Source organism: Schistocerca cancellata, unplaced genomic scaffold (assembly GCF_023864275.1).
Source record: "Schistocerca cancellata isolate TAMUIC-IGC-003103 unplaced genomic scaffold, iqSchCanc2.1 HiC_scaffold_422, whole genome shotgun sequence".
Lineage (NCBI taxonomy): Eukaryota > Metazoa > Arthropoda > Insecta > Orthoptera > Acrididae > Schistocerca > Schistocerca cancellata.
This window is the reverse complement of record NW_026046439.1, coordinates 270,238-295,707: the sequence shown is the minus strand read 5'-3', so window position 1 is coordinate 295,707 and position 25,470 is coordinate 270,238. Positions and strand designations below refer to the sequence as shown.

General features: G+C 52.1%; 43 non-coding genes across 43 annotated transcripts; all 43 read left to right on the top strand.

Annotated features, from left to right (window-relative positions):
- Positions 1 to 338: 338 nt before the first annotated feature.
- On the top strand, positions 339 to 410 carry Trnah-gug (transfer RNA histidin (anticodon GUG)). Its single transcript has one exon. It is a non-coding gene; the product is annotated as a tRNA-His (tRNA).
- A 740-nt stretch (positions 411 to 1,150) lies between these two features.
- On the top strand, positions 1,151 to 1,238 carry Trnal-uag (transfer RNA leucine (anticodon UAG)). Its single transcript has one exon. It is a non-coding gene; the product is annotated as a tRNA-Leu (tRNA).
- An 80-nt stretch (positions 1,239 to 1,318) lies between these two features.
- Trnal-cag (transfer RNA leucine (anticodon CAG)) lies at positions 1,319 to 1,400 on the top strand. The gene has a single exon. It is a non-coding gene; the product is annotated as a tRNA-Leu (tRNA).
- Positions 1,401 to 1,668: 268 nt separating this feature from the next.
- Trnae-cuc (transfer RNA glutamic acid (anticodon CUC)) lies at positions 1,669 to 1,740 on the top strand. The gene has a single exon. It is a non-coding gene; the product is annotated as a tRNA-Glu (tRNA).
- A 375-nt stretch (positions 1,741 to 2,115) lies between these two features.
- Positions 2,116 to 2,187, top strand: Trnah-gug (transfer RNA histidin (anticodon GUG)). Its single transcript has one exon. It is a non-coding gene; the product is annotated as a tRNA-His (tRNA).
- A 739-nt stretch (positions 2,188 to 2,926) lies between these two features.
- Trnal-uag (transfer RNA leucine (anticodon UAG)) lies at positions 2,927 to 3,014 on the top strand. The gene has a single exon. It is a non-coding gene; the product is annotated as a tRNA-Leu (tRNA).
- An 80-nt stretch (positions 3,015 to 3,094) lies between these two features.
- Trnal-cag (transfer RNA leucine (anticodon CAG)) lies at positions 3,095 to 3,176 on the top strand. Its single transcript has one exon. It is a non-coding gene; the product is annotated as a tRNA-Leu (tRNA).
- Positions 3,177 to 9,327: 6,151 nt separating this feature from the next.
- Trnah-gug (transfer RNA histidin (anticodon GUG)) lies at positions 9,328 to 9,399 on the top strand. The gene has a single exon. It is a non-coding gene; the product is annotated as a tRNA-His (tRNA).
- Positions 9,400 to 10,138: 739 nt separating this feature from the next.
- Trnal-uag (transfer RNA leucine (anticodon UAG)) lies at positions 10,139 to 10,226 on the top strand. Its single transcript has one exon. It is a non-coding gene; the product is annotated as a tRNA-Leu (tRNA).
- An 80-nt stretch (positions 10,227 to 10,306) lies between these two features.
- Trnal-cag (transfer RNA leucine (anticodon CAG)) lies at positions 10,307 to 10,388 on the top strand. Its single transcript has one exon. It is a non-coding gene; the product is annotated as a tRNA-Leu (tRNA).
- Positions 10,389 to 10,656: 268 nt separating this feature from the next.
- On the top strand, positions 10,657 to 10,728 carry Trnae-cuc (transfer RNA glutamic acid (anticodon CUC)). The gene has a single exon. It is a non-coding gene; the product is annotated as a tRNA-Glu (tRNA).
- A 375-nt stretch (positions 10,729 to 11,103) lies between these two features.
- Positions 11,104 to 11,175, top strand: Trnah-gug (transfer RNA histidin (anticodon GUG)). The gene has a single exon. It is a non-coding gene; the product is annotated as a tRNA-His (tRNA).
- Positions 11,176 to 11,920: 745 nt separating this feature from the next.
- Trnal-uag (transfer RNA leucine (anticodon UAG)) lies at positions 11,921 to 12,002 on the top strand. The gene has a single exon. It is a non-coding gene; the product is annotated as a tRNA-Leu (tRNA).
- Positions 12,003 to 12,082: 80 nt separating this feature from the next.
- Positions 12,083 to 12,164, top strand: Trnal-cag (transfer RNA leucine (anticodon CAG)). Its single transcript has one exon. It is a non-coding gene; the product is annotated as a tRNA-Leu (tRNA).
- Positions 12,165 to 12,432: 268 nt separating this feature from the next.
- On the top strand, positions 12,433 to 12,504 carry Trnae-cuc (transfer RNA glutamic acid (anticodon CUC)). Its single transcript has one exon. It is a non-coding gene; the product is annotated as a tRNA-Glu (tRNA).
- Positions 12,505 to 12,879: 375 nt separating this feature from the next.
- On the top strand, positions 12,880 to 12,951 carry Trnah-gug (transfer RNA histidin (anticodon GUG)). The gene has a single exon. It is a non-coding gene; the product is annotated as a tRNA-His (tRNA).
- Positions 12,952 to 13,696: 745 nt separating this feature from the next.
- Positions 13,697 to 13,778, top strand: Trnal-uag (transfer RNA leucine (anticodon UAG)). The gene has a single exon. It is a non-coding gene; the product is annotated as a tRNA-Leu (tRNA).
- Positions 13,779 to 14,208: 430 nt separating this feature from the next.
- Positions 14,209 to 14,280, top strand: Trnae-cuc (transfer RNA glutamic acid (anticodon CUC)). The gene has a single exon. It is a non-coding gene; the product is annotated as a tRNA-Glu (tRNA).
- A 375-nt stretch (positions 14,281 to 14,655) lies between these two features.
- On the top strand, positions 14,656 to 14,727 carry Trnah-gug (transfer RNA histidin (anticodon GUG)). The gene has a single exon. It is a non-coding gene; the product is annotated as a tRNA-His (tRNA).
- A 741-nt stretch (positions 14,728 to 15,468) lies between these two features.
- On the top strand, positions 15,469 to 15,556 carry Trnal-uag (transfer RNA leucine (anticodon UAG)). Its single transcript has one exon. It is a non-coding gene; the product is annotated as a tRNA-Leu (tRNA).
- An 80-nt stretch (positions 15,557 to 15,636) lies between these two features.
- On the top strand, positions 15,637 to 15,718 carry Trnal-cag (transfer RNA leucine (anticodon CAG)). Its single transcript has one exon. It is a non-coding gene; the product is annotated as a tRNA-Leu (tRNA).
- A 268-nt stretch (positions 15,719 to 15,986) lies between these two features.
- On the top strand, positions 15,987 to 16,058 carry Trnae-cuc (transfer RNA glutamic acid (anticodon CUC)). The gene has a single exon. It is a non-coding gene; the product is annotated as a tRNA-Glu (tRNA).
- A 375-nt stretch (positions 16,059 to 16,433) lies between these two features.
- Positions 16,434 to 16,505, top strand: Trnah-gug (transfer RNA histidin (anticodon GUG)). Its single transcript has one exon. It is a non-coding gene; the product is annotated as a tRNA-His (tRNA).
- Positions 16,506 to 17,252: 747 nt separating this feature from the next.
- On the top strand, positions 17,253 to 17,334 carry Trnal-uag (transfer RNA leucine (anticodon UAG)). The gene has a single exon. It is a non-coding gene; the product is annotated as a tRNA-Leu (tRNA).
- An 80-nt stretch (positions 17,335 to 17,414) lies between these two features.
- On the top strand, positions 17,415 to 17,496 carry Trnal-cag (transfer RNA leucine (anticodon CAG)). Its single transcript has one exon. It is a non-coding gene; the product is annotated as a tRNA-Leu (tRNA).
- Positions 17,497 to 17,764: 268 nt separating this feature from the next.
- Positions 17,765 to 17,836, top strand: Trnae-cuc (transfer RNA glutamic acid (anticodon CUC)). The gene has a single exon. It is a non-coding gene; the product is annotated as a tRNA-Glu (tRNA).
- Positions 17,837 to 18,211: 375 nt separating this feature from the next.
- Positions 18,212 to 18,283, top strand: Trnah-gug (transfer RNA histidin (anticodon GUG)). Its single transcript has one exon. It is a non-coding gene; the product is annotated as a tRNA-His (tRNA).
- A 740-nt stretch (positions 18,284 to 19,023) lies between these two features.
- Positions 19,024 to 19,111, top strand: Trnal-uag (transfer RNA leucine (anticodon UAG)). The gene has a single exon. It is a non-coding gene; the product is annotated as a tRNA-Leu (tRNA).
- Positions 19,112 to 19,191: 80 nt separating this feature from the next.
- On the top strand, positions 19,192 to 19,273 carry Trnal-cag (transfer RNA leucine (anticodon CAG)). Its single transcript has one exon. It is a non-coding gene; the product is annotated as a tRNA-Leu (tRNA).
- A 268-nt stretch (positions 19,274 to 19,541) lies between these two features.
- Trnae-cuc (transfer RNA glutamic acid (anticodon CUC)) lies at positions 19,542 to 19,613 on the top strand. Its single transcript has one exon. It is a non-coding gene; the product is annotated as a tRNA-Glu (tRNA).
- Positions 19,614 to 19,988: 375 nt separating this feature from the next.
- Positions 19,989 to 20,060, top strand: Trnah-gug (transfer RNA histidin (anticodon GUG)). Its single transcript has one exon. It is a non-coding gene; the product is annotated as a tRNA-His (tRNA).
- Positions 20,061 to 20,805: 745 nt separating this feature from the next.
- On the top strand, positions 20,806 to 20,887 carry Trnal-uag (transfer RNA leucine (anticodon UAG)). Its single transcript has one exon. It is a non-coding gene; the product is annotated as a tRNA-Leu (tRNA).
- An 80-nt stretch (positions 20,888 to 20,967) lies between these two features.
- Trnal-cag (transfer RNA leucine (anticodon CAG)) lies at positions 20,968 to 21,049 on the top strand. Its single transcript has one exon. It is a non-coding gene; the product is annotated as a tRNA-Leu (tRNA).
- A 268-nt stretch (positions 21,050 to 21,317) lies between these two features.
- Positions 21,318 to 21,389, top strand: Trnae-cuc (transfer RNA glutamic acid (anticodon CUC)). Its single transcript has one exon. It is a non-coding gene; the product is annotated as a tRNA-Glu (tRNA).
- A 375-nt stretch (positions 21,390 to 21,764) lies between these two features.
- On the top strand, positions 21,765 to 21,836 carry Trnah-gug (transfer RNA histidin (anticodon GUG)). The gene has a single exon. It is a non-coding gene; the product is annotated as a tRNA-His (tRNA).
- Positions 21,837 to 22,581: 745 nt separating this feature from the next.
- On the top strand, positions 22,582 to 22,663 carry Trnal-uag (transfer RNA leucine (anticodon UAG)). Its single transcript has one exon. It is a non-coding gene; the product is annotated as a tRNA-Leu (tRNA).
- An 80-nt stretch (positions 22,664 to 22,743) lies between these two features.
- Trnal-cag (transfer RNA leucine (anticodon CAG)) lies at positions 22,744 to 22,825 on the top strand. The gene has a single exon. It is a non-coding gene; the product is annotated as a tRNA-Leu (tRNA).
- A 268-nt stretch (positions 22,826 to 23,093) lies between these two features.
- On the top strand, positions 23,094 to 23,165 carry Trnae-cuc (transfer RNA glutamic acid (anticodon CUC)). Its single transcript has one exon. It is a non-coding gene; the product is annotated as a tRNA-Glu (tRNA).
- A 375-nt stretch (positions 23,166 to 23,540) lies between these two features.
- Trnah-gug (transfer RNA histidin (anticodon GUG)) lies at positions 23,541 to 23,612 on the top strand. Its single transcript has one exon. It is a non-coding gene; the product is annotated as a tRNA-His (tRNA).
- A 745-nt stretch (positions 23,613 to 24,357) lies between these two features.
- On the top strand, positions 24,358 to 24,439 carry Trnal-uag (transfer RNA leucine (anticodon UAG)). The gene has a single exon. It is a non-coding gene; the product is annotated as a tRNA-Leu (tRNA).
- An 80-nt stretch (positions 24,440 to 24,519) lies between these two features.
- Positions 24,520 to 24,601, top strand: Trnal-cag (transfer RNA leucine (anticodon CAG)). Its single transcript has one exon. It is a non-coding gene; the product is annotated as a tRNA-Leu (tRNA).
- A 268-nt stretch (positions 24,602 to 24,869) lies between these two features.
- Trnae-cuc (transfer RNA glutamic acid (anticodon CUC)) lies at positions 24,870 to 24,941 on the top strand. Its single transcript has one exon. It is a non-coding gene; the product is annotated as a tRNA-Glu (tRNA).
- Positions 24,942 to 25,316: 375 nt separating this feature from the next.
- Positions 25,317 to 25,388, top strand: Trnah-gug (transfer RNA histidin (anticodon GUG)). The gene has a single exon. It is a non-coding gene; the product is annotated as a tRNA-His (tRNA).
- Positions 25,389 to 25,470: the final 82 nt, after the last annotated feature.

The window sequence follows — 25,470 nt, the reverse complement described above, 5'->3', positions numbered from 1 at the left end:
CGACTTTGCTCGACTGACGCTACGCTGACGCGTGCAGAAAGCTACGTTAAGTATGATTCACGGCAACACCCGACGGCGAGAGAGATGCGGCGTGTGTCCACTTGTTGTCGAGCCACGTACCTGTAGCGAAGAGGCTTGGAGGACTGCAAGACATTGCCACGGAGGTGAATGCAGCTAACCACTGTAGTTAGTGTCCTGACAGCGCAGGCGCGTTCATTTGTTTGTATACATGTGATGGAGAACGTGTCTGACACTGCTGTGGCGTGACACTGTGGGCTGGGCTTTGCTGTGTACCACCACTTGCATTCCCGCCAGCTGCTTTGGCGGGCGCCTCCGTGGCCGTGATCGTCTAGTGGTTAGGACATTGCGTTGTGGCCGCAATAACCCAGGTTCGAATCCTGGTCACGGCACTTTTGGAAGTTTTGCCTTGCTGCCGTTGCTATAGAGATAGTGCACGAGTACTCGAAATTACAGTGCTCTCTTGATTTTTCACTCGTGTTCCGCAGGCCGCAGTTTGTACTACCACTTCATCACCAACATGTAATGTCGCCTCCCAGAGCGCGGACGTCCGCTGCTCTCTGCAGTCGAAAAGGGCAGTTGTTTGAAGTGCGATGGATGAGCAACCAGTGCCAGCAGAACAGGAAGCTGTGACGTGCACTGTTTCTACAAATGCTGGGAAAACTGGCGCCCAATGCAGCGCACGTAGCGTGGCCGAGCGCTCAAAAATAAAAAAAAAAGTAGTGTAGCGGTTATCGCGTCTGCTTCACACGCAGAAGGACCCCCAGTTCGATCCCGGGCGGGAACTGTATTTTCCATCCTATGTCGCATACTACTCCAGTGAGCCACGTCATGTGTGGATCTGCTGCATGGAAAAAAAACAACGAAAAAAAGCGCTCTAAGGCACTGGTTTAAGGCACCAGTCTCTTCGTAGGCGTGGGTTCGAATCCAGGAGCTGCTGTCTCCTTAACTACGACAGCTACAGACAAGTGGCGTCGCTCCCATACGGCGGGCACGGCATTTTCTTGTTGTGGATGGCCTAAAGAGACGCTTCCAGTGGGAGAGCAGTGGACATACACGGCACAGCGATTGCCAAGACACTTACATTTCGGAGTGATCTTTGTACTACAAAGGAAACGTTTTGCCGGTTGTGGTCAACGGTAACGTGGCCGAGCCGTCTAAGGCGCTGGTTTTAGGCACCAGTCTCTTCGGAGGCGTGGGTTCGAATCCCACCGTTGACAGTTTTTGCGTCTCATTTTTGTGCCGCTGCTGTGTGTTCTCGTGGGGTAGGATGCAGCTCTTGTGACGCGCGTGTTGTGTAGGTAGCGTGGCCGAGCGGTGTAAGGCGCTGGTTTCAGGCACCAGTCTCTTCGGAGGCGTGGGTTCCAATCCCACAGCTGCCAAACGTGTAATGGTTTCCTGTGTCGAAGACGGCTGCACTCATTGCCTGCAAAGAAAACAGCTTCTGCTTCGTGAATTGCCGTAGAACAGTGCGTGGTGCAACGACAGGATTTGTAGGCGCCTTTTGCTCTCATCATTGCTGGCGTTCGTGTCCACGAAATGCGTCCGGAGCACGCCGTTCTATAACGTGAGAGAGTGGATTTTTTTACAGTTGTCGTCAGTTAACCGTGCGTGATTGCTGCGTTCGCTGGAAGAGCACTGCCGTCGTTATCCGGTGTGGTCTAGTGGCTAGGATACCTGGCTCTCACCCAGGAGGCCCGGGTTCGATTCCCGGTACCGGAAATGCGCGTTTTTGTTGCTCCTCTTATGCGACTTGTCTCGACTTTGCTCGACTGACGCTACGCTGACGCGTGCAGAAAGCTACGTTAAGTATGATTCACGGCAACACCCGACGGCGAGAGAGATGCGGCGTGTGTCCACTTGTTGTCGAGCCACGTACCTGTAGCGAAGAGGCTTGGAGGACTGCAAGACATTGCCACGGAGGTGAATGCAGCTAACCACTGTAGTTAGTGTCCTGACAGCGCAGGCGCGTTCATTTGTTTGTATACATGTGATGGAGAACGTGTCTGACACTGCTGTGGCGTGACACTGTGGGCTGGGCTTTGCTGTGTACCACCACTTGCATTCCCGCCAGCTGCTTTGGCGGGCGCCTCCGTGGCCGTGATCGTCTAGTGGTTAGGACATTGCGTTGTGGCCGCAATAACCCAGGTTCGAATCCTGGTCACGGCACTTTTGAAAGTTTTGCCTTGCTGCCGTTGCTATAGAGATAGTGCACGAGTACTCGAAATTACAGTGCTCTCTTGATTTTTCACTCGTGTTCCGCAGGCCGCAGTTTGTACTACCACTTCATCACCAACATGTAATGTCGCCTCCCAGAGCGCGGACGTCCGCTGCTCTCTGCAGTCGAAAAGGGCAGTTGTTTGAAGTGCGATGGATGAGCAACCAGTGCCAGCAGAACAGGAAGCTGTGACGTGCACTGTTTCTACAAATGCTGGGAAAACTGGCGCCCAATGCAGCGCACGTAGCGTGGCCGAGCGCTCAAAAATAAAAAAAAAGTAGTGTAGCGGTTATCGCGTCTGCTTCACACGCAGAAGGACCCCCAGTTCGATCCCGGGCGGGAACTGTATTTTCCATCCTATGTCGCATACTACTCCAGTGAGCCACGTCATGTGTGGATCTGCTGCATGGAAAAAAAACAACGAAAAAAAGCGCTCTAAGGCACTGGTTTAAGGCACCAGTCTCTTCGTAGGCGTGGGTTCGAATCCAGGAGCTGCTGTCTCCTTAACTACGACAGCTACAGACAAGTGGCGTCGCTGCCATACGGCGGGCACGGCATTTTCTTGTTGTGGATGGCCTAAAGAGACGCTTCCAGTGGGAGAGCAGTGGACATACACGGCACAGCGATTGCCAAGACACTTACATTTCGGAGTGATCTTTGTACTACAAAGGAAACGTTTTGCCGGTTGTGGTCAACGGTAACGTGGCCGAGCGGTCTAAGGCGCTGGTTTTAGGCACCAGTCTCTTCGGAGGCGTGGGTTCGAATCCCACCGTTGACAGTTTTTGCGTCTCATTTTTGTGCCGCTGCTGTGTGTTCTCGTGGGGTAGGATGCAGCTCTTGTGACGCGCGTGTTGTGTAGGTAGCGTGGCCGAGCGGTGTAAGGCGCTGGTTTCAGGCACCAGTCTCTTCGGAGGCGTGGGTTCCAATCCCACAGCTGCCAAACGTGTAATGGTTTCCTGTGTCGAAGACGGCTGCACTCATTGCCTGCAAAGAAAACAGCTTCTGCTTCGTGAATTGCCGTAGAACAGTGCGTGGTGCAACGACAGGATTTGTAGGCGCCTTTTGCTCTCATCATTGCTGGCGTTCGTGTCCACGAAATGCGTCCGGAGCACGGATGTCAGCCGGCAGCGGCCGTGGCGGTCGGACGCAGGTTGTTTACGCTCTCGCCTGTGGCGGTCGCGTGCTGTTTGGTGAGTGTGCGCTTTGCTGCGTTGTTGTAGTGTGGAGTGATGAATTGCAATCGATTATAATGGATCAACTTATACGGAAAGACACATTGAAATTGAGTTTTGACCCGAACTATGCACGCCCCAAGTCCTTTGAAGTTGAGTTATTTATTAGAGACGTTATGAAAATCACTATTGATGATATGGTTGGCATTCACCTTTCTATCGTCAGCAGTACGGTCTACCTAAAATTGTTGCGACCCGAGAAATGCGAGCAGGTCATTCAATCTTGTGGAGGAGTTTTAAAGTTCAACCATTCTGACGGCAATGTAGGTGACGTCCGAGTTTCGCTTGCCGGTCTTGGAGTGAGAACTGTTCGAATATTTGAATTACCTTTTGAAATATCCGCTGACCAAATTAATGCCAAATTGAGGGAATATGGAACGGTCATCAGTAATACAGCAGAAAAGTGGTCGAATATGCACATTTTCCCGGTGTTAAACGGTGTCCGGCAGGTGAAGATTGATATGTTGAAGCACATTCCGTCTTACATCACTGTGTGTGGCTACAGAGCAATAGTGATTTATGATGGGCAGCCGAGAACCTGTGCGGGATGTGGTTCCACCGAACATATCCGTGCTCAATGTGTCCAACGGCGCGTAGCGCAAATACCGGCCGGTGAGCGTGAGCAGCAGGGCCCGACGTCTACGTTGCCTATATCATACGTCGCCGCCGCCCGGGCCAACGTTACCTCGGAACCTAGTTTCGATGTTTCGCTAGAGAGTTTGCGCGAAGTGCAGGAAGGCGTCATGCCGATGGATACGAATGACGTTCCAACTGTTCCTTCTTCACACACCTCGAAGGGGGGCGATACTCACTCGGAGCAGGGGCAGCAACCGGGCACCGAAAGTATTCCGGCGGGCGTCCCGGTTCGAGAAGACAAGTCCGACGTGGACCGGGTGGAGTCTACCGAGCTGGCTGGCCACCAGCCCCCGCGGTCTCCCAAATCACAGAAGAAACGCCGGCTAGCACATCAAGGGGCAGAAGCAAAGGCGCCCATTTTGCGTGAAAAAGCGAACCACGTACGACAGAAACTGACTGAAGTGACTGAACCACCGTCGTCGGCATCCAGCAAAACGACAAAAAAATCCCGGACGGACGAATCGGACACTGATCACGGACGATTACCTTCAGGAGACCCTGCGATAACAGATACCATGGATCCGAACCCTGTGTCTGACGTATCCAAGCTATCGGATTGCGGTATGCAACCGGACAGGTTCGTGTGTAATTGGTCGGATGACGTGGAAGAGGGCGGTCGGGAAGACGATTTCGAAAAGGATCGGCGACGTATAGATAGTCCGTTATCGGAAGCTCAAGCTGACGTGTCCCACCAGCAACAAACGGCTACCGCCGGCGTCGGCGCAGTGGCTGATGACGTAGACTTCTTTTAGTCGATGTTCGCCATTAACATCCATACTCGGCTTATTGTCACCTAGATCTCTGTTCTCATGCCGTCCTTGCAAGCTTACCGAATTGCGACATTGAACATCAATAAGATCAGTAGCCCACTAAACTTAAAAAATCTTCAAGATTTTCTCTATGCCGCCGATATTGATCTCATCATGCTGCAGGAAGTGACCAATATTAACCTTGACCGTATCACGGGCTACAATGCCGTCGTCAATCCTGGACATGGCACTGATCCAGGGACCGCGATCATGGCTAAGGAAGGGTTAGTGATGTCACATATCGAGCGCCTGGCGTCTGGCAGAGGTATAGCGATCACTATCAATACTACTAGGTTTATCAATCTCTACGCCCCATCTGGCTCTGGGAGACGACGACAGAGAGCAGAGTTTTTTAAAGATGACATTGTGCCACTTTTTACACCACCTTCAGAACAACTTATATTCGCTGGTGACTTTAACTGTGTCCTCAGTCCCAAAGACCAGACGCCGAACTTCAATCCGTCCGCCGAGCTTCGCACTCTCATTGAAGAGTTGAATTTAATAGATACGTGGGAGCTTAAACACGGTGACAGGCCCGGATTCACTTTCGTTACTGGCCACTCAGCTAGCCGCATCGATAGAATCTACGCATTATCAAATATGAGGGAACATGTTTTGCAGGCAGAGCTATGGCCGACTGTCTTTACAGATCATGTGGCATATATATGTACCGTCAATTTAGCCAAACAAGGGACGTACAGGGCAAGGGGACCCTGGAAACTAAATGTAGCGTGTTTACCAGAACCCGGGTGTCACACAGTCTTCCGCAATACGTGGGCAGAATGCGAACGAAAGTTCCCCGCGTACGATTCTACCATTACGTGGTGGGTAAAGTGTGCGAAACCCGCCTTAACAAAAGCGATGAAGAATTATTCCCGAGATCGATGTGCCTGGCAGAAGCAAACCCTGGAATTTTATTTTCAGTGTTTAAGAGATTTATATCGAGAAGATGCAACAGTAATAGCAAATCGTATGCATATTAAAAGAATACAGGCTACGATTCTAACCCTCAAACGGAAGCAATTGGAAGGCTGTAAAGTCAGGACACGTCTGCAAAACGCTGTACAGGACGAAACGACATCAATGTATCATGTTATTCGCGAACAGAAAAGGGGGCGCAGAAAGATATTGACAGAACTGCACACTGCAGATGGTCGACTCTTACACCGACAGCGCGACATACGAGACGAGATTTGCAACCATTTTACAGCACAGTTCACGGAACACCCAGTGGATATGGCGGCGCAGCAAGCCCTTCTGGCACGCCGTTTTGCGACATTGAGCACGGCAGAAGCAGACGGCCTCGCTGCAGTCATAACTGAAGATGAAGTAGAGGACGCCATTCGAGGGAGCCCACAGAATAAATCGCCTGGCCCCGACGGCTTACCGGCTGAGTTTTATCGAACCTTTCGTCACCATTTAGTTCCAAAGCTGACCTTGGTCTGTAATGATATCTTAAATGCTGGAAGTGATATCTTAAGGGAATTCTGTGAGGGCATAGTGGTATTGGTACCCAAAACCCCAGCGGGAAAGACAGTCGAAAATCTTCGACCGCTTACATTACTTAATGCCGATTATAAGATATTCGCGCGGGTCATGATGCAGCGATTCAGTACGGTACTTAGTACTGTCACGGGGGCCTACCAGACGAGCGTTGGGAACACTAGAAACATACAGCAGACGTTAAGTGCATATAGAGATATCATAGCTACAGCCGCCGCTTGCGACATGCGATGCGCTCTCGTCTCGTTAGATTTTGAGAAAGCATTCGATAAAATCAGTCACTCATATCTTCTGAGCGCGATGGCAGCAATGAATTTTCCACGGAAAGTTATTGACACTGTTACACTCCTGCTGCGAAACGGTACGTCCAAGATCTGTCTCAACGGACAACTCAGTAAACCTATTAACAGTGCTCGGTCAGTACGACAAGGTTGCCCGGTGTCAATGGCTTTGTTTGCAGTTGCTCTTGAACCCTTACTGTTCTCCCTGGCGCAAGACCTTCCGGGAATACGCATACATGGCCAGAAGATCGTATGCCAGGCATTTGCAGATGACGTCGGTTTCGTGGTGACGAAAGATGAAGATTTGGAACGCGCGTTTCAGCTGATATCCACTTATGCAGCCGCATCAGGAGCGAAAGTCAACTGTAAAAAGTCTGGCATTATGGAACTTGGTAGAGGACTCGAACTTGGCAATAGCCAATCACTAAAAAGAATGACAACATTTAAATGTCTCGGCATTGAATACACGCGCACCATCCGCTGCACGTCTGCTCTTAATTACCGAAAATTATTGGCACAAATTCGGGCCGGCACACGGCAACATCATTTGCGAAATCTCAACGCCATACAAAGAGTGCTTTTAGTCAACACTTATATAGTTTCTAAAGTGAATTATGTCGCACAAATCCTACCAATACCAAAGGTCATAGCACAACGAATGCTTGCAGCGCTCGGACACTTTGTCAGTAGGGGACAAATTTTCAAAGTCCCATTTGCAACCTTGACGCTCCCCTTGGGGAAGGGCGGCCTAAATCTGACTGATGTTTACCACAAAGCGAAAGCATTATATATCAGCAACATGTATAAACAATGGCAACGATCACCAAATTCCTTAACGGCCCACCTTCTCAATGAAATTGCACCTGCCAGCATGACGCCTCCGGTAAACGTAAGTCACATCCCGACTGCGTTTTGCCACTTTAGTACTTTTTTCCTCGAATACAGCTATATTCAAAGCAACCTACCTGAAAATGCTCTTTACAGGGTCAAAGCACTTTACAGCTGCCTGACGGACAGTAAGCAGCGCAACAGAATAGAAGTGAAGTATAGAGACTGCAACTGGGCCAAGATCTGGGAAAACATTCATGACGCACACTTACCATCGCAGGTGCGGTCTACATGGTACATGGCGGTCAATAGGATCATACCGACAAATTCAAAACTACACATGATCCACTTGGCAGACGCTCCGAATTGCGTTCACTGTACTCTACTCGATACCATCGAACATCGCTTTCTATGCGACAGTGTGAAGGACATTTGGCTTCTCTTTGCACGGAAGCTCTCAAGTATGCTGCGTACTGCACCTAGGATGATTACTCCAGCTGGACTCCTCACTCCTGATGCAGTTCCATACCCCCCGGCAAAACGACGAGCAGTCAGTTGGCTTCAAGGACAGACGGTGTATTATATATTATCGGCGCCAGAAAAAAATAAAGAAGACTATTGGCTATACCTAATAACTCAACACCAGAAACTTCAACGAATAGACAAATATAGAGAAAAGTATGCTTTCTTTCTCCTCCGAACGTTGACGTAGAGAGATATTCCTCCAGGGCGACGTCGCATTTCGAAACCTCTGATGGATGGCCCTTTCACGACTATGATAGTCGCAATTAGGATTCGGATTTCGGCGATCGAACGGCCACGAATATGCAACGGACCACCCCGACAGTGGTGATGCTTTGGGGGATGATGCCTCTCATGTCGAGAGCACTGCGAGGCTGTTCTACGAGATCCCCATCGAATTTTGCAGATCTAATATACAAATTATAAATTATTCTTTTCTTGTTTATTCAATTAGTAAGATTCGTTTCTTGGAAAGAAGACGTAATTATGTTGTGTTTCACCTTCTCCTGTCAGAGGAAGAGAAGAGTTGTTCCTTCTTGCTGTGGAAGACTCCAGCATCACCACGTTTATTTTCATACATTCAGTCTCAAATGGAAAGTGATAAGTTTTCTAACAGTCCTGCAGAAGATTTCATTTGCTTTATTTTCCACATCACATATAGTGGCATAACAAAATAACCACATGGATACTGAAGAGAATCCATTTGTTTCACGATAAATCTTTTATTTCAACGGAGATTTTTGCCAATGGCGGAGAAGCCGAGCCGATGAAGGCACTTTTGGCGAGCGTGAGGACGGGCTAGAAGGGGTGGATGGAGGCCCGACAAACAAAAAAAAAAAAAAAAAAAGTGGCTAGGATACCTGGCTCTCACCCAGGAGGCCCGGGTTCGATTCCCGGTACCGGAAATGCGCGTTTTTGTTGCTCCTCTTATGCGACTTGTCTCGACTTTGCTCGACTGACGCTACGCTGACGCGTGCAGAAAGCTACGTTAAGTATGATTCACGGCAACACCCGACGGCGAGAGAGATGCGGCGTGTGTCCACTTGTTGTCGAGCCACGTACCTGTAGCGAAGAGGCTTGGAGGACTGCAAGACATTGCCACGGAGGTGAATGCAGCTAACCACTGTAGTTAGTGTCCTGACAGCGCAGGCGCGTTCATTTGTTTGTATACATGTGATGGAGAACGTGTCTGACACTGCTGTGGCGTGACACTGTGGGCTGGGCTTTGCTGTGTACCACCACTTGCATTCCCGCCAGCTGCTTTGGCGGGCGCCTCCGTGGCCGTGATCGTCTAGTGGTTAGGACATTGCGTTGTGGCCGCAATAACCCAGGTTCGAATCCTGGTCACGGCACTTTTGAAAGTTTTGCCTTGCTGCCGTTGCTATAGAGATAGTGCACGAGTACTCGAAATTACAGTGCTCTCTTGATTTTTCACTCGTGTTCCGCAGGCCGCAGTTTGTACTACCACTTCATCACCAACATGTAATGTCGCCTCCCAGAGCGCGGACGTCCGCTGCTCTCTGCAGTCGAAAAGGGCAGTTGTTTGAAGTGCGATGGATGAGCAACCAGTGCCAGCAGAACAGGAAGCTGTGACGTGCACTGTTTCTACAAATGCTGGGAAAACTGGCGCCCAATGCAGCGCACGTAGCGTGGCCGAGCGCTCAAAAATAAAAAAAAAGTAGTGTAGCGGTTATCGCGTCTGCTTCACACGCAGAAGGACCCCCAGTTCGATCCCGGGCGGGAACTGTATTTTCCATCCTATGTCGCATACTACTCCAGTGAGCCACGTCATGTGTGGATCTGCTGCATGGAAAAAAAACAACGAAAAAAAGCGCTCTAAGGCACTGGTTTAAGGCACCAGTCTCTTCGTAGGCGTGGGTTCGAATCCAGGAGCTGCTGTCTCCTTAACTACGACAGCTACAGACAAGTGGCGTCGCTGCCATACGGCGGGCACGGCATTTTCTTGTTGTGGATGGCCTAAAGAGACGCTTCCAGTGGGAGAGCAGTGGACATACACGGCACAGCGATTGCCAAGACACTTACATTTCGGAGTGATCTTTGTACTACAAAGGAAACGTTTTGCCGGTTGTGGTCAACGGTAACGTGGCCGAGCGGTCTAAGGCGCTGGTTTTAGGCACCAGTCTCTTCGGAGGCGTGGGTTCGAATCCCACCGTTGACAGTTTTTGCGTCTCATTTTTGTGCCGCTGCTGTGTGTTCTCGTGGGGTAGGATGCAGCTCTTGTGACGCGCGTGTTGTGTAGGTAGCGTGGCCGAGCGGTGTAAGGCGCTGGTTTCAGGCACCAGTCTCTTCGGAGGCGTGGGTTCCAATCCCACAGCTGCCAAACGTGTAATGGTTTCCTGTGTCGAAGACGGCTGCACTCATTGCCTGCAAAGAAAACAGCTTCTGCTTCGTGAATTGCCGTAGAACAGTGCGTGGTGCAACGACAGGATTTGTAGGCGCCTTTTGCTCTCATCATTGCTGGCGTTCGTGTCCACGAAATGCGTCCGGAGCACGCCGTTCTATAACGTGAGAGAGTGGATTTTTTTACAGTTGTCGTCAGTTAACCGTGCGTGATTGCTGCGTTCGCTGGAAGAGCACTGCCGTCGTTATCCGGTGTGGTCTAGTGGCTAGGATACCTGGCTCTCACCCAGGAGGCCCGGGTTCGATTCCCGGTACCGGAAATGCGCGTTTTTGTTGCTCCTCTTATGCGACTTGTCTCGACTTTGCTCGACTGACGCTACGCTGACGCGTGCAGAAAGCTACGTTAAGTATGATTCACGGCAACACCCGACGGCGAGAGAGATGCGGCGTGTGTCCACTTGTTGTCGAGCCACGTACCTGTAGCGAAGAGGCTTGGAGGACTGCAAGACATTGCCACGGAGGTGAATGCAGCTAACCACTGTAGTTAGTGTCCTGACAGCGCAGGCGCGTTCATTTGTTTGTATACATGTGATGGAGAACGTGTCTGACACTGCTGTGGCGTGACACTGTGGGCTGGGCTTTGCTGTGTACCACCACTTGCATTCCCGCCAGCTGCTTTGGCGGGCGCCTCCGTGGCCGTGATCGTCTAGTGGTTAGGACATTGCGTTGTGGCCGCAATAACCCAGGTTCGAATCCTGGTCACGGCACTTTTGAAAGTTTTGCCTTGCTGCCGTTGCTATAGAGATAGTGCACGAGTACTCGAAATTACAGTGCTCTCTTGATTTTTCACTCGTGTTCCGCAGGCCGCAGTTTGTACTACCACTTCATCACCAACATGTAATGTCGCCTCCCAGAGCGCGGACGTCCGCTGCTCTCTGCAGTCGAAAAGGGCAGTTGTTTGAAGTGCGATGGATGAGCAACCAGTGCCAGCAGAACAGGAAGCTGTGACGTGCACTGTTTCTACAAATGCTGGGAAAACTGGCGCCCAATGCAGCGCACGTAGCGTGGCCGAGCGCTCAAAAATAAAAAAAAAGTAGTGTAGCGGTTATCGCGTCTGCTTCACACGCAGAAGGACCCCCAGTTCGATCCCGGGCGGGAACTGTATTTTCCATCCTATGTCGCATACTACTCCAGTGAGCCACGTCATGTGTGGATCTGCTGCAGGGAAAAAAAACAACGAAAAAAAGCGCTCTAAGGCACTGGTTTAAGGCACCAGTCTCTTCGTAGGCGTGGGTTCGAATCCAGGAGCTGCTGTCTCCTTAACTACGACAGCTACAGACAAGTGGCGTCGCTGCCATACGGCGGGCACGGCATTTTCTTGTTGTGGATGGCCTAAAGAGACGCTTCCAGTGGGAGAGCAGTGGACATACACGGCACAGCGATTGCCAAGACACTTACATTTCGGAGTGATCTTTGTACTACAAAGGAAACGTTTTGCCGGTTGTGGTCAACGGTAACGTGGCCGAGCGGTCTAAGGCGCTGGTTTTAGGCACCAGTCTCTTCGGAGGCGTGGGTTCGAATCCCACCGTTGCCAGTTTTTGCGTCTCATTTTTGTGCCGCTGCTGTGTGTTCTCGTGGGGTAGGATGCAGCTCTTGTGACGCGCGTGTTGTGTAGGTAGCGTGGCCGAGCGGTGTAAGGCGCTGGTTTCAGGCACCAGTCTCTTCGGAGGCGTGGGTTCCAATCCCACAGCTGCCAAACGTGTAATGGTTTCCTGTGTCGAAGACGGCTGCACTCATTGCCTGCAAAGAAAACAGCTTCTGCTTCGTGAATTGCCGTAGAACAGTGCGTGGTGCAACGACAGGATTTGTAGGCGCCTTTTGCTCTCATCATTGCTGGCGTTCGTGTCCACGAAATGCGTCCGGAGCACGCCGTTCTATAACGTGAGAGAGTGGATTTTTTTACAGTTGTCGTCAGTTAACCGTGCGTGATTGCTGCGTTCGCTGGAAGAGCACTGCCGTCGTTATCCGGTGTGGTCTAGTGGCTAGGATACCTGGCTCTCACCCAGGAGGCCCGGGTTCGATTCCCGGTACCGGAAATGCGCGTTTTTGTTGCTCCTCTTATGCGACTTGTGTCGACTTTGCTCGACTGACGCTACGCTGACGCGTTCAGAAAGCTACGTTAAGTATGATTCACGGCAACACCCGACGGCGAGAGAGATGCGGCGTGTGTCCACTTGTTGTCGAGCCACGTACCTGTAGCGAAGAGGCTTGGAGGACTGCAAGACATTGCCACGGAGGTGAATGCAGCTAACCACTGTAGTTAGTGTCCTGACAGCGCAGGCGCGTTCATTTGTTTGTATACATGTGATGGAGAACGTGTCTGACACTGCTGTGGCGTGACACTGTGGGCTGGGCTTTGCTGTGTACCACCACTTGCATTCCCGCCAGCTGCTTTGGCGGGCGCCTCCGTGGCCGTGATCGTCTAGTGGTTAGGACATTGCGTTGTGGCCGCAATAACCCAGGTTCGAATCCTGGTCACGGCACTTTTGAAAGTTTTGCCTTGCTGCCGTTGCTATAGAGATAGTGCACGAGTACTCGAAATTACAGTGCTCTCTTGATTTTTCACTCGTGTTCCGCAGGCCGCAGTTTGTACTACCACTTCATCACCAACATGTAATGTCGCCTCCCAGAGCGCGGACGTCCGCTGCTCTCTGCAGTCGAAAAGGGCAGTTGTTTGAAGTGCGATGGATGAGCAACCAGTGCCAGCAGAACAGGAAGCTGTGACGTGCACTGTTTCTACAAATGCTGGGAAAACTGGCGCCCAATGCAGCGCACGTAGCGTGGCCGAGCGCTCAAAAATAAAAAAAAAGTAGTGTAGCGGTTATCGCGTCTGCTTCACACGCAGAAGGACCCCCAGTTCGATCCCGGGCGGGAACTGTATTTTCCATCCTATGTCGCATACTACTCCAGTGAGCCACGTCATGTGTGGATCTGCTGCATGGAAAAAAAACAACGAAAAAAAGCGCTCTAAGGCACTGGTTTAAGGCACCAGTCTCTTCGTAGGCGTGGGTTCGAATCCAGGAGCTGCTGTCTCCTTAACTACGACAGCTACAGACAAGTGGCGTCGCTGCCATACGGCGGGCACGGCATTTTCTTGTTGTGGATGGCCTAAAGAGACGCTTCCAGTGGGAGAGCAGTGGACATACACGGCACAGCGATTGCCAAGACACTTACATTTCGGAGTGATCTTTGTACTACAAAGGAAACGTTTTGCCGGTTGTGGTCAACGGTAACGTGGCCGAGCGGTCTAAGGCGCTGGTTTTAGGCACCAGTCTCTTCGGAGGCGTGGGTTCGAATCCCACCGTTGCCAGTTTTTGCGTCTCATTTTTGTGCCGCTGCTGTGTGTTCTCGTGGGGTAGGATGCAGCTCTTGTGACGCGCGTGTTGTGTAGGTAGCGTGGCCGAGCGGTGTAAGGCGCTGGTTTCAGGCACCAGTCTTTTCGGAGGCGTGGGTTCCAATCCCACAGCTGCCAAACGTGTAATGGTTTCCTGTGTCGAAGACGGCTGCACTCATTGCCTGCAAAGAAAACAGCTTCTGCTTCGTGAATTGCCGTAGAACAGTGCGTGGTGCAACGACAGGATTTGTAGGCGCCTTTTGCTCTCATCATTGCTGGCGTTCGTGTCCACGAAATGCGTCCGGAGCACGCCGTTCTATAACGTGAGAGAGTGGATTTTTTTACAGTTGTCGTCAGTTAACCGTGCGTGATTGCTGCGTTCGCTGGAAGAGCACTGCCGTCGTTATCCGGTGTGGTCTAGTGGCTAGGATACCTGGCTCTCACCCAGGAGGCCCGGGTTCGATTCCCGGTACCGGAAATGCGCGTTTTTGTTGCTCCTCTTATGCGACTTGTCTCGACTTTGCTCGACTGACGCTACGCTGACGCGTGCAGAAAGCTACGTTAAGTATGATTCACGGCAACACCCGACGGCGAGAGAGATGCGGCGTGTGTCCACTTGTTGTCGAGCCACGTACCTGTAGCGAAGAGGCTTGGAGGACTGCAAGACATTGCCACGGAGGTGAATGCAGCTAACCACTGTAGTTAGTGTCCTGACAGCGCAGGCGCGTTCATTTGTTTGTATACATGTGATGGAGAACGTGTCTGACACTGCTGTGGCGTGACACTGTGGGCTGGGCTTTGCTGTGTACCACCACTTGCATTCCCGCCAGCTGCTTTGGCGGGCGCCTCCGTGGCCGTGATCGTCTAGTGGTTAGGACATTGCGTTGTGGCCGCAATAACCCAGGTTCGAATCCTGGTCACGGCACTTTTGAAAGTTTTGCCTTGCTGCCGTTGCTATAGAGATAGTGCACGAGTACTCGAAATTACAGTGCTCTCTTGATTTTTCACTCGTGTTCCGCAGGCCGCAGTTTGTACTACCACTTCATCACCAACATGTAATGTCGCCTCCCAGAGCGCGGACGTCCGCTGCTCTCTGCAGTCGAAAAGGGCAGTTGTTTGAAGTGCGATGGATGAGCAACCAGTGCCAGCAGAACAGGAAGCTGTGACGTGCACTGTTTCTACAAATGCTGGGAAAACTGGCGCCCAATGCAGCGCACGTAGCGTGGCCGAGCGCTCAAAAATAAAAAAAAAAGTAGTGTAGCGGTTATCGCGTCTGCTTCACACGCAGAAGGACCCCCAGTTCGATCCCGGGCGGGAACTGTATTTTCCATCCTATGTCGCATACTACTCCAGTGAGCCACGTCATGTGTGGATCTGCTGCATGGAAAAAAAAACAACGAAAAAAAGCGCTCTAAGGCACTGGTTTAAGGCACCAGTCTCTTCGTAGGCGTGGGTTCGAATCCAGGAGCTGCTGTCTCCTTAACTACGACAGCTACAGACAAGTGGCGTCGCTCCCATACGGCGGGCACGGCATTTTCTTGTTGTGGATGGCCTAAAGAGACGCTTCCAGTGGGAGAGCAGTGGACATACACGGCACAGCGATTGCCAAGACACTTACATTTCGGAGTGATCTTTGTACTACAAAGGAAACGTTTTGCCGGTTGTGGTCAACGGTAACGTGGCCGAGCGGTCTAAGGCGCTGGTTTTAGGCACCAGTCTCTTCGGAGGCGTGGGTTCGAATCCCACCGTTGACAGTTTTTGCGTCTCATTTTTGTGCCGCTGCTGTGTGTTCTCGTGGGGTAGGATGCAGCTCTTGTGACGCGCGTGTTGTGTAGGTAGCGTGGCCGAGCGGTGTAAGGCGCTGGTTTCAGGCACCAGTCTCTTCGGAGGCGTGGGTTCCAATCCCACAGCTGCCAAACGTGTAATGGTTTCCTGTGTCGAAGACGGCTGCACTCATTGCCTGCAAAGAAAACAGCTTCTGCTTCGTGAATTGCCGTAGAACAGTGCGTGGTGCAACGACAGGATTTGTAGGCGCCTTTTGCTCTCATCATTGCTGGCGTTCGTGTCCACGAAATGCGTCCGGAGCACGCCGTTCTATAACGTGAGAGAGTGGATTTTTTTACAGTTGTCGTCAGTTAACCGTGCGTGATTGCTGCGTTCGCTGGAAGAGCACTGCCGTCGTTATCCGGTGTGGTCTAGTGGCTAGGATACCTGGCTCTCACCCAGGAGGCCCGGGTTCGATTCCCGGTACCGGAAATGCGCGTTTTTGTTGCTCCTCTTATGCGACTTGTGTCGACTTTGCTCGACTGACGCTACGCTGACGCGTTCAGAAAGCTACGTTAAGTATGATTCACGGCAACACCCGACGGCGAGAGAGATGCGGCGTGTGTCCACTTGTTGTCGAGCCACGTACCTGTAGCGAAGAGGCTTGGAGGACTGCAAGACATTGCCACGGAGGTGAATGCAGCTAACCACTGTAGTTAGTGTCCTGACAGCGCAGGCGCGTTCATTTGTTTGTATACATGTGATGGAGAACGTGTCTGACACTGCTGTGGCGTGACACTGTGGGCTGGGCTTTGCTGTGTACCACCACTTGCATTCCCGCCAGCTGCTTTGGCGGGCGCCTCCGTGGCCGTGATCGTCTAGTGGTTAGGACATTGCGTTGTGGCCGCAATAACCCAGGTTCGAATCCTGGTCACGGCACTTTTGAAAGTTTTGCCTTGCTGCCGTTGCTATAGAGATAGTGCACGAGTACTCGAAATTACAGTGCTCTCTTGATTTTTCACTCGTGTTCCGCAGGCCGCAGTTTGTACTACCACTTCATCACCAACATGTAATGTCGCCTCCCAGAGCGCGGACGTCCGCTGCTCTCTGCAGTCGAAAAGGGCAGTTGTTTGAAGTGCGATGGATGAGCAACCAGTGCCAGCAGAACAGGAAGCTGTGACGTGCACTGTTTCTACAAATGCTGGGAAAACTGGCGCCCAATGCAGCGCACGTAGCGTGGCCGAGCGCTCAAAAATAAAAAAAAAAGTAGTGTAGCGGTTATCGCGTCTGCTTCACACGCAGAAGGACCCCCAGTTCGATCCCGGGCGGGAACTGTATTTTCCATCCTATGTCGCATACTACTCCAGTGAGCCACGTCATGTGTGGATCTGCTGCATGGAAAAAAAAACAACGAAAAAAAGCGCTCTAAGGCACTGGTTTAAGGCACCAGTCTCTTCGTAGGCGTGGGTTCGAATCCAGGAGCTGCTGTCTCCTTAACTACGACAGCTACAGACAAGTGGCGTCGCTCCCATACGGCGGGCACGGCATTTTCTTGTTGTGGATGGCCTAAAGAGACGCTTCCAGTGGGAGAGCAGTGGACATACACGGCACAGCGATTGCCAAGACACTTACATTTCGGAGTGATCTTTGTACTACAAAGGAAACGTTTTGCCGGTTGTGGTCAACGGTAACGTGGCCGAGCGGTCTAAGGCGCTGGTTTTAGGCACCAGTCTCTTCGGAGGCGTGGGTTCGAATCCCACCGTTGCCAGTTTTTGCGTCTCATTTTTGTGCCGCTGCTGTGTGTTCTCGTGGGGTAGGATGCAGCTCTTGTGACGCGCGTGTTGTGTAGGTAGCGTGGCCGAGCGGTGTAAGGCGCTGGTTTCAGGCACCAGTCTCTTCGGAGGCGTGGGTTCCAATCCCACAGCTGCCAAACGTGTAATGGTTTCCTGTGTCGAAGACGGCTGCACTCATTGCCTGCAAAGAAAACAGCTTCTGCTTCGTGAATTGCCGTAGAACAGTGCGTGGTGCAACGACAGGATTTGTAGGCGCCTTTTGCTCTCATCATTGCTGGCGTTCGTGTCCACGAAATGCGTCCGGAGCACGCCGTTCTATAACGTGAGAGAGTGGATTTTTTTACAGTTGTCGTCAGTTAACCGTGCGTGATTGCTGCGTTCGCTGGAAGAGCACTGCCGTCGTTATCCGGTGTGGTCTAGTGGCTAGGATACCTGGCTCTCACCCAGGAGGCCCGGGTTCGATTCCCGGTACCGGAAATGCGCGTTTTTGTTGCTCCTCTTATGCGACTTGTGTCGACTTTGCTCGACTGACGCTACGCTGACGCGTTCAGAAAGCTACGTTAAGTATGATTCACGGCAACACCCGACGGCGAGAGAGATGCGGCGTGTGTCCACTTGTTGTCGAGCCACGTACCTGTAGCGAAGAGGCTTGGAGGACTGCAAGACATTGCCACGGAGGTGAATGCAGCTAACCACTGTAGTTAGTGTCCTGACAGCGCAGGCGCGTTCATTTGTTTGTATACATGTGATGGAGAACGTGTCTGACACTGCTGTGGCGTGACACTGTGGGCTGGGCTTTGCTGTGTACCACCACTTGCATTCCCGCCAGCTGCTTTGGCGGGCGCCTCCGTGGCCGTGATCGTCTAGTGGTTAGGACATTGCGTTGTGGCCGCAATAACCCAGGTTCGAATCCTGGTCACAGCACTTTTGAAAGTTTTGCCTTGCTGCCGTTGCTATAGAGATAGTGCACGAGTACTCGAAATTACAGTGCTCTCTTGATTTTTCACTCGTGTTCCGCAGGCCGCAGTTTGTACTACCACTTCATCACCAACATGTAATGTCGCCTCCCAGAGCGCGGACGTCCGCTGCTCTCTGCAGTCGAAAAGGGCAGTTGTTTGAAGTGCGATGGATGAGCAACCAGTGCCAGCAGAACAGGAAGCTGTGACGTGCACTGTTTCTACAAATGCTGGGAAAACTGGCGCCCAATGCAGCGCACGTAGCGTGGCCGAGCGCTCAAAAATAAAAAAAAAAGTAGTGTAGCGGTTATCGCGTCTGCTTCACACGCAGAAGGACCCCCAGTTCGATCCCGGGCGGGAACTGTATTTTCCATCCTATGTCGCATACTACTCCAGTGAGCCACGTCATGTGTGGATCTGCTGCATGGAAAAAAAACAACGAAAAAAAGCGCTCTAAGGCACTGGTTTAAGGCACCAGTCTCTTCGTAGGCGTGGGTTCGAATCCAGGAGCTGCTGTCTCCTTAACTACGACAGCTACAGACAAGTGGCGTCGCTCCCATACGGCGGGCACGGCATTTTCTTGTTGTGGATGGCCTAAAGAGACGCTTCCAGTGGGAGAGCAGTGGACATACACGGCACAGCGATTGCCAAGACACTTACATTTCGGAGTGATCTTTGTACTACAAAGGAAACGTTTTGCCGGTTGTGGTCAACGGTAACGTGGCCGAGCGGTCTAAGGCGCTGGTTTTAGGCACCAGTCTCTTCGGAGGCGTGGGTTCGAATCCCACCGTTGACAGTTTTTGCGTCTCATTTTTGTGCCGCTGCTGTGTGTTCTCGTGGGGTAGGATGCAGCTCTTGTGACGCGCGTGTTGTGTAGGTAGCGTGGCCGAGCGGTGTAAGGCGCTGGTTTCAGGCACCAGTCTCTTCGGAGGCGTGGGTTCCAATCCCACAGCTGCCAAACGTGTAATGGTTTCCTGTGTCGAAGACGGCTGCACTCATTGCCTGCAAAGAAAACAGCTTCTGCTTCGTGAATTGCCGTAGAACAGTGCGTGGTGCAACGACAGGATTTGTAGGCGCCTTTTGCTCTCATCATTGCTGGCGTTCGTGTCCACGAAATGCGTCCGGAGCACGCCGTTCTATAACGTGAGAGAGTGGATTTTTTTACAGTTGTCGTCAGTTAACCGTGCGTGATTGCTGCGTTCGCTGGAAGAGCACTGCCGTCGTTATCCGGTGTGGTCTAGTGGCTAGGATACCTGGCTCTCACCCAGGAGGCCCGGGTTCGATTCCCGGTACCGGAAATGCGCGTTTTTGTTGCTCCTCTTATGCGACTTGTGTCGACTTTGCTCGACTGACGCTACGCTGACGCGTTCAGAAAGCTACGTTAAGTATGATTCACGGCAACACCCGACGGCGAGAGAGATGCGGCGTGTGTCCACTTGTTGTCGAGCCACGTACCTGTAGCGAAGAGGCTTGGAGGACTGCAAGACATTGCCACGGAGGTGAATGCAGCTAACCACTGTAGTTAGTGTCCTGACAGCGCAGGCGCGTTCATTTGTTTGTATACATGTGATGGAGAACGTGTCTGACACTGCTGTGGCGTGACACTGTGGGCTGGGCTTTGCTGTGTACCACCACTTGCATTCCCGCCAGCTGCTTTGGCGGGCGCCTCCGTGGCCGTGATCGTCTAGTGGTTAGGACATTGCGTTGTGGCCGCAATAACCCAGGTTCGAATCCTGGTCACGGCACTTTTGAAAGTTTTGCCTTGCTGCCGTTGCTATAGAGATAGTGCACGAGTACTCGAAATTACAGTGCTCTCTTGATTTTTCACTCGTGTTCCGCAGGCCGCAGTTTGTACTACCACTTCATCACCAACATGTAATGTCGCCTCCCAGAGCGCGGACGTCCGCTGCTCTCTGCAGTCGAAAAGGGCAGTTGTTTGAAGTGCGATGGATGAGCAACCAGTGCCAGCAGAACAGGAAGCTGTGACGTGCACTGTTTCTACAAATGCTGGGAAAACTGGCGCCCAATGCAGCGCACGTAGCGTGGCCGAGCGCTCAAAAATAAAAAAAAAGTAGTGTAGCGGTTATCGCGTCTGCTTCACACGCAGAAGGACCCCCAGTTCGATCCCGGGCGGGAACTGTATTTTCCATCCTATGTCGCATACTACTCCAGTGAGCCACGTCATGTGTGGATCTGCTGCAGGGAAAAAAAACAACGAAAAAAAGCGCTCTAAGGCACTGGTTTAAGGCACCAGTCTCTTCGTAGGCGTGGGTTCGAATCCAGGAGCTGCTGTCTCCTTAACTACGACAGCTACAGACAAGTGGCGTCGCTGCCATACGGCGGGCACGGCATTTTCTTGTTGTGGATGGCCTAAAGAGACGCTTCCAGTGGGAGAGCAGTGGACATACACGGCACAGCGATTGCCAAGACACTTACATTTCGGAGTGATCTTTGTACTACAAAGGAAACGTTTTGCCGGTTGTGGTCAACGGTAACGTGGCCGAGCGGTCTAAGGCGCTGGTTTTAGGCACCAGTCTCTTCGGAGGCGTGGGTTCGAATCCCACCGTTGCCAGTTTTTGCGTCTCATTTTTGTGCCGCTGCTGTGTGTTCTCGTGGGGTAGGATGCAGCTCTTGTGACGCGCGTGTTGTGTAGGTAGCGTGGCCGAGCGGTGTAAGGCGCTGGTTTCAGGCACCAGTCTCTTCGGAGGCGTGGGTTCCAATCCCACAGCTGCCAAACGTGTAATGGTTTCCTGTGTCGAAGACGGCTGCACTCATTGCCTGCAAAGAAAACAGCTTCTGCTTCGTGAATTGCCGTAGAACAGTGCGTGGTGCAACGACAGGATTTGTAGGCGCCTTTTGCTCTCATCATTGCTGGCGTTCGTGTCCACGAAATGCGTCCGGAGCACGCCGTTCTATAACGTGAGAGAGTGGATTTTTTTACAGTTGTCGTCAGTTAACCGTGCGTGATTGCTGCGTTCGCTGGAAGAGCACTGCCGTCGTTATCCGGTGTGGTCTAGTGGCTAGGATACCTGGCTCTCACCCAGGAGGCCCGGGTTCGATTCCCGGTACCGGAAATGCGCGTTTTTGTTGCTCCTCTTATGCGACTTGTGTCGACTTTGCTCGACTGACGCTACGCTGACGCGTTCAGAAAGCTACGTTAAGTATGATTCACGGCAACACCCGACGGCGAGAGAGATGCGGCGTGTGTCCACTTGTTGTCGAGCCACGTACCTGTAGCGAAGAGGCTTGGAGGACTGCAAGACATTGCCACGGAGGTGAATGCAGCTAACCACTGTAGTTAGTGTCCTGACAGCGCAGGCGCGTTCATTTGTTTGTATACATGTGATGGAGAACGTGTCTGACACTGCTGTGGCGTGACACTGTGGGCTGGGCTTTGCTGTGTACCACCACTTGCATTCCCGCCAGCTGCTTTGGCGGGCGCCTCCGTGGCCGTGATCGTCTAGTGGTTAGGACATTGCGTTGTGGCCGCAATAACCCAGGTTCGAATCCTGGTCACGGCACTTTTGAAAGTTTTGTCTTGCTGCCGTTGCTATAGAGATAGTGCACGAGTACTCGAAATTACAGTGCTCTCTTGATTTTTCACTCGTGTTCCGCAGGCCGCAGTTTGTACTACCACTTCATCACCAACATGTAATGTCGCCTCCCAGAGCGCGGACGTCCGCTGCTCTCTGCAGTCGAAAAGGGCAGTTGTTTGAAGTGCGATGGATGAGCAACCAGTGCCAGCAGAACAGGAAGCTGTGACGTGCACTGTTTCTACAAATGCTGGGAAAACTGGCGCCCAATGCAGCGCACGTAGCGTGGCCGAGCGCTCAAAAATAAAAAAAAAGTAGTGTAGCGGTTATCGCGTCTGCTTCACACGCAGAAGGACCCCCAGTTCGATCCCGGGCGGGAACTGTATTTTCCATCCTATGTCGCATACTACTCCAGTGAGCCACGTCATGTGTGGATCTGCTGCATGGAAAAAAAACAACGAAAAAAAGCGCTCTAAGGCACTGGTTTAAGGCACCAGTCTCTTCGTAGGCGTGGGTTCGAATCCAGGAGCTGCTGTCTCCTTAACTACGACAGCTACAGACAAGTGGCGTCGCTGCCATACGGCGGGCACGGCATTTTCTTGTTGTGGATGGCCTAAAGAGACGCTTCCAGTGGGAGAGCAGTGGACATACACGGCACAGCGATTGCCAAGACACTTACATTTCGGAGTGATCTTTGTACTACAAAGGAAACGTTTTGCCGGTTGTGGTCAACGGTAACGTGGCCGAGCGGTCTAAGGCGCTGGTTTTAGGCACCAGTCTCTTCGGAGGCGTGGGTTCGAATCCCACCGTTGCCAGTTTTTGCGTCTCATTTTTGTGCCGCTGCTGTGTGTTCTCGTGGGGTAGGATGCAGCTCTTGTGACGCGCGTGTTGTGTAGGTAGCGTGGCCGAGCGGTGTAAGGCGCTGGTTTCAGGCACCAGTCTCTTCGGAGGCGTGGGTTCCAATCCCACAGCTGCCAAACGTGTAATGGTTTCCTGTGTCGAAGACGGCTGCACTCATTGCCTGCAAAGAAAACAGCTTCTGCTTCGTGAATTGCCGTAGAACAGTGCGTGGTGCAACGACAGGATTTGTAGGCGCCTTTTGCTCTCATCATTGCTGGCGTTCGTGTCCACGAAATGCGTCCGGAGCACGCCGTTCTATAACGTGAGAGAGTGGATTTTTTTACAGTTGTCGTCAGTTAACCGTGCGTGATTGCTGCGTTCGCTGGAAGAGCACTGCCGTCGTTATCCGGTGTGGTCTAGTGGCTAGGATACCTGGCTCTCACCCAGGAGGCCCGGGTTCGATTCCCGGTACCGGAAATGCGCGTTTTTGTTGCTCCTCTTATGCGACTTGTGTCGACTTTGCTCGACTGACGCTACGCTGACGCGTTCAGAAAGCTACGTTAAGTATGATTCACGGCAACACCCGACGGCGAGAGAGATGCGGCGTGTGTCCACTTGTTGTCGAGCCACGTACCTGTAGCGAAGAGGCTTGGAGGACTGCAAGACATTGCCACGGAGGTGAATGCAGCTAACCACTGTAGTTAGTGTCCTGACAGCGCAGGCGCGTTCATTTGTTTGTATACATGTGATGGAGAACGTGTCTGACACTGCTGTGGCGTGACACTGTGGGCTGGGCTTTGCTGTGTACCACCACTTGCATTCCCGCCAGCTGCTTTGGCGGGCGCCTCCGTGGCCGTGATCGTCTAGTGGTTAGGACATTGCGTTGTGGCCGCAATAACCCAGGTTCGAATCCTGGTCACGGCACTTTTGAAAGTTTTGCCTTGCTGCCGTTGCTATAGAGATAGTGCACGAGTACTCGAAATTACAGTGCTCTCTTGATTTTTCACTCGTGTTCCGCAGGCCGCAGTTTGTACTACCACTTCATCACCAACATGTAATGTCGCCTCCCAGAGCGCGGACGTCCGCTGCTCTCTGCAGTCGAAAAGGGCAGTTGTTTGAAGTGCGATGGATGAGCAACCAGTGCCAGCAGAACAGGAAGCTGTGACGTGCACTGTTTCTACAAATGCTGGGAAAACTGGCGCCCAATGCAGCGCACGTAGCGTGGCCGAGCGCTCAAAAATAAAAAAAAAGTAGTGTAGCGGTTATCGCGTCTGCTTCACACGCAGAAGGACCCCCAGTTCGATCCCGGGCGGGAACTGTATTTTCCATCCTATGTCGCATACTACTCCAGTGAGCCACGTCATGTGTGGATCTGCTGCATGGAAAAAAAACAACGAAAAAAAGCGCTCTAAGGCACTGGTTTAAGGCACCAGTCTCTTCGTAGGCGTGGGTTCGAATCCAGGAGCTGCTGTCTCCTTAACTACGACAGCTACAGACAAGTGGCGTCGCTGCCATACGGCGGGCACGGCATTTTCTTGTTGTGGATGGCCTAAAGAGACGCTTCCAGTGGGAGAGCAGTGGACATACACGGCACAGCGATTGCCAAGACACTTACATTTCGGAGTGATCTTTGTACTACAAAGGAAACGTTTTGCCGGTTGTGGTCAACGGTAACGTGGCCGAGCGGTCTAAGGCGCTGGTTTTAGGCACCAGTCTCTTCGGAGGCGTGGGTTCGAATCCCACCGTTGCCAGTTTTTGCGTCTCATTTTTGTGCCGCTGCTGTGTGTTCTCGTGGGGTAGGATGCAGCTCTTGTGACGCGCGTGTTGTGTAGGTAGCGTGGCCGAGCGGTGTAAGGCGCTGGTTTCAGGCACCAGTCTCTTCGGAGGCGTGGGTTCCAATCCCACAGCTGCCAAACGTGTAATGGTTTCCTGTGTCGAAGACGGCTGCACTCATTGCCTGCAAAGAAAACAGCTTCTGCTTCGTGAATTGCCGTAGAACAGTGCGTGGTGCAACGACAGGATTTGTAGGCGCCTTTTGCTCTCATCATTGCTGGCGTTCGTGTCCACGAAATGCGTCCGGAGCACGCCGTTCTATAACGTGAGAGAGTGGATTTTTTTACAGTTGTCGTCAGTTAACCGTGCGTGATTGCTGCGTTCGCTGGAAGAGCACTGCCGTCGTTATCCGGTGTGGTCTAGTGGCTAGGATACCTGGCTCTCACCCAGGAGGCCCGGGTTCGATTCCCGGTACCGGAAATGCGCGTTTTTGTTGCTCCTCTTATGCGACTTGTGTCGACTTTGCTCGACTGACGCTACGCTGACGCGTTCAGAAAGCTACGTTAAGTATGATTCACGGCAACACCCGACGGCGAGAGAGATGCGGCGTGTGTCCACTTGTTGTCGAGCCACGTACCTGTAGCGAAGAGGCTTGGAGGACTGCAAGACATTGCCACGGAGGTGAATGCAGCTAACCACTGTAGTTAGTGTCCTGACAGCGCAGGCGCGTTCATTTGTTTGTATACATGTGATGGAGAACGTGTCTGACACTGCTGTGGCGTGACACTGTGGGCTGGGCTTTGCTGTGTACCACCACTTGCATTCCCGCCAGCTGCTTTGGCGGGCGCCTCCGTGGCCGTGATCGTCTAGTGGTTAGGACATTGCGTTGTGGCCGCAATAACCCAGGTTCGAATCCTGGTCACGGCACTTTTGAAAGTTTTGCCTTGCTGCCGTTGCTATAGAGATAGTGCACGAGTACTCGAAATTACAGTGCTCTCTTGATTTTTCA